Raw genomic sequence first — 6,737 nt, 5'->3', positions numbered from 1 at the left:
GTATGTCCTCATAAAACCAGAGACTAGTCTCCCCTTGTGTACACTTTAGCTTAAAGCGTCACACTTCTCAACACCAAAAACCAATAAGCTCTGCTGAATAAACCAATGGAATGAGATGTGGGCGGATCAACAAGTGACGCCCCGTCCCAATGTGTTGCCACGCCCCATCGTCCAGAATGCACTCTGGGGTACTTGCAAAAACTGGAGCTCCCATGTGCCCATACGATCAACCATACTTCCAGATTTGGCCACTGGGAGGCAGTAATTCAAATTTCAGTAAGCACAGACCAATTTCAGTTGAAGAACTTTGGACCAACTGTTGGCGAATTCACAGTGTGATCAGTTGAAATTATCGGGAATTTTGTATTTGTGTTTTCCAGGCCAGGAAAATCATGGAACTTCATACAATCTTAAAAGTCATGGAAATCTCTAGTGAATATAAATTTTTCTAGTAATGTTCTGCTCAAAAATATTAATCAGCTAGATATCGCTCTTGTGTAGGATAAAACTTGCTTGCAAGTCAGTAGTGAGGTCCGATTTGCAAACGTTCTTGCAAACGTCGTTTTTTTTTCTTCAATGAATCGGTTGACAAATTTTGAATTTTAAGGTTTTTTTTAAAAATCCTTATACTCAGTACATTTATATGCTCTTTAAAATTTTGATTTCAGTTGGACTTAAACAGTTATTTTTCTAAAATGTCATGTACTGTAAATGCTTGAGTCCGACTGAAATCATACCAGTCAGATTTTGCAAAGTCAGACTAACAGACCCAGCAATTGTAGCTCAGCTTCTTCCAGCATGTATACACGTTGAATGGACCACAATTGGACTAGGCGGTGTGTTCATGCTCCAAAAGAGTTAATGTATTGCTGACACTTCCTCAGCTGATGTCCTTCCTTTACATTTTTGAAATCACATTGTGTCATGTTCACTTGGACAGACAGAGGAAGACTGTAGCTCGACTACACAAAAACTGGACTGACTGGAAAGGTCGTGGAAAAGTCATGAATATTAATTGGTCAAAAAGTGTGAGGAACCCTGAAGTTCATTACTTTCATGAAAGGCCAACTAGCAGTTACACCAGGATGCAGTTTTTTGGCCATAAATGATAGGAAAGCAGGCAAATCAATGCATAAATAGCTTTAGTATTTGATCTAATGGGGGATCAGAGGAACACATGTTAACATGGTACAGTTACAGATATTCCATTGAGGGAGATATACAAGACCACAAGTCCTTTGATGTGTCAACTGAACAGCTTCTAAATCTCTCTGCAAACACACAGTCAGGCTGTGTATGTCCAGGGTTGGGGAGTAACAGAATACATGTAATTACGTTTTTAAAATACAAAATATGAGTAACTGTATTCCACTACAGTTACATTTTAAATCATTGGTATTTAGAATACAGTTACATTCAAAAAGTATTTTGATTACTGAAGAGATTACTTTGCATTTTATTGTCATTTGTTTCATTTAATATTTAGTCCTTTCAGATGGAAAACATTTATACATATAAATGATGCGATCCAAAGTGCATTTGAACAGCGGTGAAACACTTTCTTATGATGTGTTACATTCATACGAGCAGACAGAGAAGTAAGTTTGAAGTAAGTTTGAAGCACAAGAAATAGAAATAAACCTTGTGTAAATTGTCAGCTTTACGCTAAGCTAAAATGCTATTTCTAGCCATTTTACTTGCACATGTTATCAGGCACGATCAGATTTTTTTTATCAAGAAAATTCACTTTGGATAATAATTTCTTTTTTTCTAGTAAGACCTAGTAAAATCATATTCTTGATAATAAATTTTGTATTGTTTTTCTGTAAAAATATCTAAAAATCCTTAAAACAAGATCAGTTTGATTTATCTTGTTTTAGTAACAACACTGCATAAGATATTTAGGTTTTTCAGAGAATGTATTTTTAACGTGTATTTTGTCTTACTGTACAGGCAGAGTTTTTTTAGTCAAAACAAGTGATAAAATCTACCAGTGCTGAAGAAGTAATCCAAAGTATTTAGAATACGTTACTGACCTTGAGTAATCTAATGGAATATGTTACAAATTACATTTTACAGCATTATTCTCTAATCTGTAGTGGAATACATTTCAAAAGTAACTTTCCCAACCCTGTGTGTGTCTACGCATCACAAAGCATAATGGACAGAACTGATCTGCCCATATGTCTTCCGGATGCTGGAGCGGTCTATGGTCTAGATCTCTGCACTCTTACCTCTCAGGTGTTTTTTGTTCCCAACATGGCATCTCCTGCCTTCTAGTCCCAGAGTCACTTTGAAGTGCCAGTCATGTTTAAAGGAGTGGCTCACAAAGGACAAACCACCAGGACAGAATATATTACTTTTCAGCTTTTCTCTTTGTCTATCTCACTATGATTTTGTGCACATATTCTCCACTTTCTCAAATTCCTTAACACCAGATATGAAATTATTAGCACATATGAAACAAGGTGAACATATGATATTGGCAGGTGTGTAGGTCTGAAATATCTCACAATGTACTGTAACAGCTAAGAACCTATGAGCTAATGTCAGTGGTTCTTAATTTGCAGATCATGACCAAAAAATGGGTTGCAGGTCTGTTCTGATATGGTTACAGACAACAGGAAAGAATAATGTTAAATGGAATTATGAAATTGCAACAAACCATATAAATTAGCATAGCGAAACAAATAGGTTTATCAGCTATTAAAAGAAGGAAAAAACATCTTTAACCTCCGGAGAAATGTGTGGACATTACGTTTTGGATTCACTATCGGCTATGCATAATTTAATTTCATTTAAACCAACTGATCTCAGTTCAGGAGACTCTAGGCTGTCATTAAAGGGTTAAACTTTCGACGCACCGAGTCATGTGGCAAAACAATGAGTTTGTCTTTAACAGAAATGCCAACAAAACTACATCTGGTAAGAAACCTAATTAAGTTTTTACATTGAAACCTGTTTGAGTCAAAAGTTGAGTCTCTAGTTTCATCCGATATTATTATTATTATTATTATTATTATTATTTTATCCATTTATCATGAAAAGCCACAGTGTACAATAATATGTACAATACCTTAAGTTTTTCATTAGAAATCCTATATTCACTGTGCATTATCACATTGAGAATCAATGGATGCATCCAAATGCTGGAAAATGTTGCTTTCAGAGGCTTTATACGGAGTAAGGATGAAAATAAGGTGCATTTAAACTATTCTGAGACCAGTACAGACAGACAGCACACTGGGGATTAAGTAATTCCCTAATTAACGAGCAAGGGAGCAAGGGAGCATCCTATAGCTTTCCAATGCAGCCAAGTCAATTCATTCCTAAAATCTGGTAAAAAAGTTCAGTTTCAGGCTGCAGATGATGTTTGGACCACTCAACATGTTTGGCAGACATGGAACAATGGTAGTCAGTACATAGATTCAGAATTTATAATGTATAATTTTATTTCAACATGGTTGGCAGTGATTGGATGATGCTGGCCATTACTTTTATTCAGAATTGTTTATGCTAATTTCTGATTTAATGTATGTAATGTCTCAAAACATGAATAACCAACACTCCTGGAAACAAAGAATTTCTAAAAATAAAAAAATAAAAAAATGGACTCTCTATAGCTTGGTATTATTTAGAATTTCACAACCTAGTCCCACTCTCTACATACGTGGACATACATTTTATTTTTTTGCATGACTCTTTAGTGCTACTAGTTACAACAAATCAAAAAGGCGAATGGAAAATGCACACAGCAGTCACACTCGGGTCTGAAGTGGTTAAAGGGTGCTTTCCATAGGGTAGAGCAGAGCACAAACTAACACAGAGCTTGTTGTAAGACACGTGGTTTAAACGTTTCCACACACGCTGGTAAGACGAAACTTCATTTGTTTACCTGTTGCCAAATCAACACTGTGTAGATTAAAAAAAATTGCGGAAAAATTCAATAAACTTTGGAAGATATCGGCAAAAGTTCATTTTAAACTAGCAAAAGTTAAAATTCACACAAAAGTACATTTTCATCTCTGTTTTTACTGTTTATTTATAATGAGGCAAACTTGGTATCATTTTAAACTCCAATCTTTTAGCTAGCATCTTACATAGTCTTTTAATTCTCATATAGCCAGCAGAAGTGACCAGCTAGGTTTAAATCCCAGTTGCGCCGACGGGGCACTTTGTAACGCTGCGTTGCAATGTGCCCCAATTAGATCAAACTATATGCAATTCAGTGCAGTCAGATATGAAATGTACATAATTCCCCATAATGCATGTGTGTGTGTGTGCTTTGTCATCAATCCATGCATTATTTCGGTAAGTGCCGTGGCTTTGTTTTTTATTGTCAAGTGTCAAAATTATTTTTATATTATATACTGTATGTCATATACACTACTACATACTTTATATCGATCATTAGTTTATGATATGGTCGACACACTACTATTATATATATATTTCATAGTAGTATATATGCACTATATTCATGACACAGACCACATATATATAACACATATTAATATGAAATAAATACATCGACACAGTATATATATATATACTATGAACACACACATATCATATATCATCCCTATATATATTATGACTTTCATCAATGCATAGAACACACACACACACACACATATATATATATATATATATATATATATATATATATGTGTGTGTGTATATATATATATATATATATATATACACACATATATATATATATATACATATATACACACACACACACATATATATATATATATATATATATATATATATATATATATATATATATGTGTGTGTGTATATATGTATATATATATATATATATATATATGTGTGTGTGTATATATGTATATATATATATATATATACACACATATATATATATATATATATATACATATATACACACACACACATATATATATATATATATATATATATATATATATATATATATATATATATATACATATATACACATATATATATATATATATATATATATATATATGTGTGTGTGTGTATATATGTATATATATATATATATATGTGTGTATATATATATATATACATATATACACACACACACACATATATATATATATATATATATATATATATATATATATATATATGTGTGTGTGTGTGTATATATGTATATATATATATATATATATATATATATATATATATATATATATATATATATATATGTGTGTGTATATATATATATATATATATATATATATATATATATATATATATATATATACATATATATATATATACATATATATATACATATATGCATACTTTACATACACAATCTCCAATCTGGGCTCTGAAGCAAAGCCAGCAGAGAACCATGCTCCAGTCTAAACGCACAAAATTATATTTCAAAGGGCCAAAAGCTGCATTTCCTATTGATTGGATTTTGCATAGAATTAAGCATTTTACTGTAAATAATCTTGATCTTACTCAGAGCATATCTAAGATTTTCTATAAATCATCAAAGTCGCCCATTGCACCTGTCTTCCCTTGAATAACTTTCAATGTAGGTGAATGAAGTATAAAATCTAGTTTTGAAGATCCAAACTATTTTGCTTAGTAGACATGCAAGTGTTTGTCCTGTCGCTTTTTGTTTGTGGAAGGCATGATCTGACAGGAAGAAAATGTGTCTCACCACAGATACTACTGCATGCAGGAAATATAGATATACACATACACACCATGTGGTAGATGAGATAAAGGGATTAGTGGGCAGTGGCTGTGTGCTACTCAAACTCTGATTGACGTGGCAGCTCTGGCGTAATCCTGATAATCCCATAGAATGCTACAGGTGCCAGAGGTCCAGCGGCCCCTGACCTGAGGCCAAACACACACTCACACAGTTCTCAATTGTTCAAATGTTTCTCTATTAACTTTGGCTCCCCACTCAACATCATGTGTCTTTAGAATAACATCATCTACACTCTGCATCTCTTTTCATGTTAAGTGTTTGGTGCCACTGTGACATGTTTATAGCCACAAGCAAGAGACAAGCATTAGGTGTTTTACAAGCATCTCTGGATTCGTGCCCACACAATTCTGTATCGTGAATACTCCATGAGACGACAGTAAAAACAATTGTTGTTAATTTGCTTTAAATTATACCTCAAGAACAGATCTGCGTAAAGCCTGATATTTTCCTTTCCTTTAGATATGCATTTACCTTACATGTTATGTTTACATGTTTAAGTTCACATACTTGTAAAATTTAGAAATAGCTGTCTGGGCTCATGTTACTTATCTTTTTTTTTTTTTTTTTTTACCTTTTTTTCCAGATAGTTATCGTAACTTTGATTTAATTATATATATTTTTCCTATTTTATTTTATTAATGTGGAACAGTAAAGATTAAATGAGACAACTCTTTTCATACAATGTCTTAATCTTCAACCAAATAAATATATTAATTTACATATAGTACATCTGTGAAAAGTGAAAATTCCAAACGTTCCAATTGCTACATCAAGGAGAAATTTATGGGCTGATCTGAAAAATTAATATTTTAACCCCATTTTTTTGTTGGTGTAACCTAATGTATTTTACTTTAATTGGTTAATTTATTGTAACTTTTATCATCAATTAAAAAAAAAAAAAATATCCTAGGCAAAAGTATGATTTAAAAATGGTTTAAATGAAATGTATTGAAAGACATTTATTAAATAATATTTTATAAATATAAATAAT

This window comes from Myxocyprinus asiaticus, chromosome 14, assembly GCF_019703515.2.
Source record: "Myxocyprinus asiaticus isolate MX2 ecotype Aquarium Trade chromosome 14, UBuf_Myxa_2, whole genome shotgun sequence".
Classification (NCBI taxonomy): domain Eukaryota; kingdom Metazoa; phylum Chordata; class Actinopteri; order Cypriniformes; family Catostomidae; genus Myxocyprinus; species Myxocyprinus asiaticus.
Note: the sequence above shows the minus strand (reverse complement) of the source record.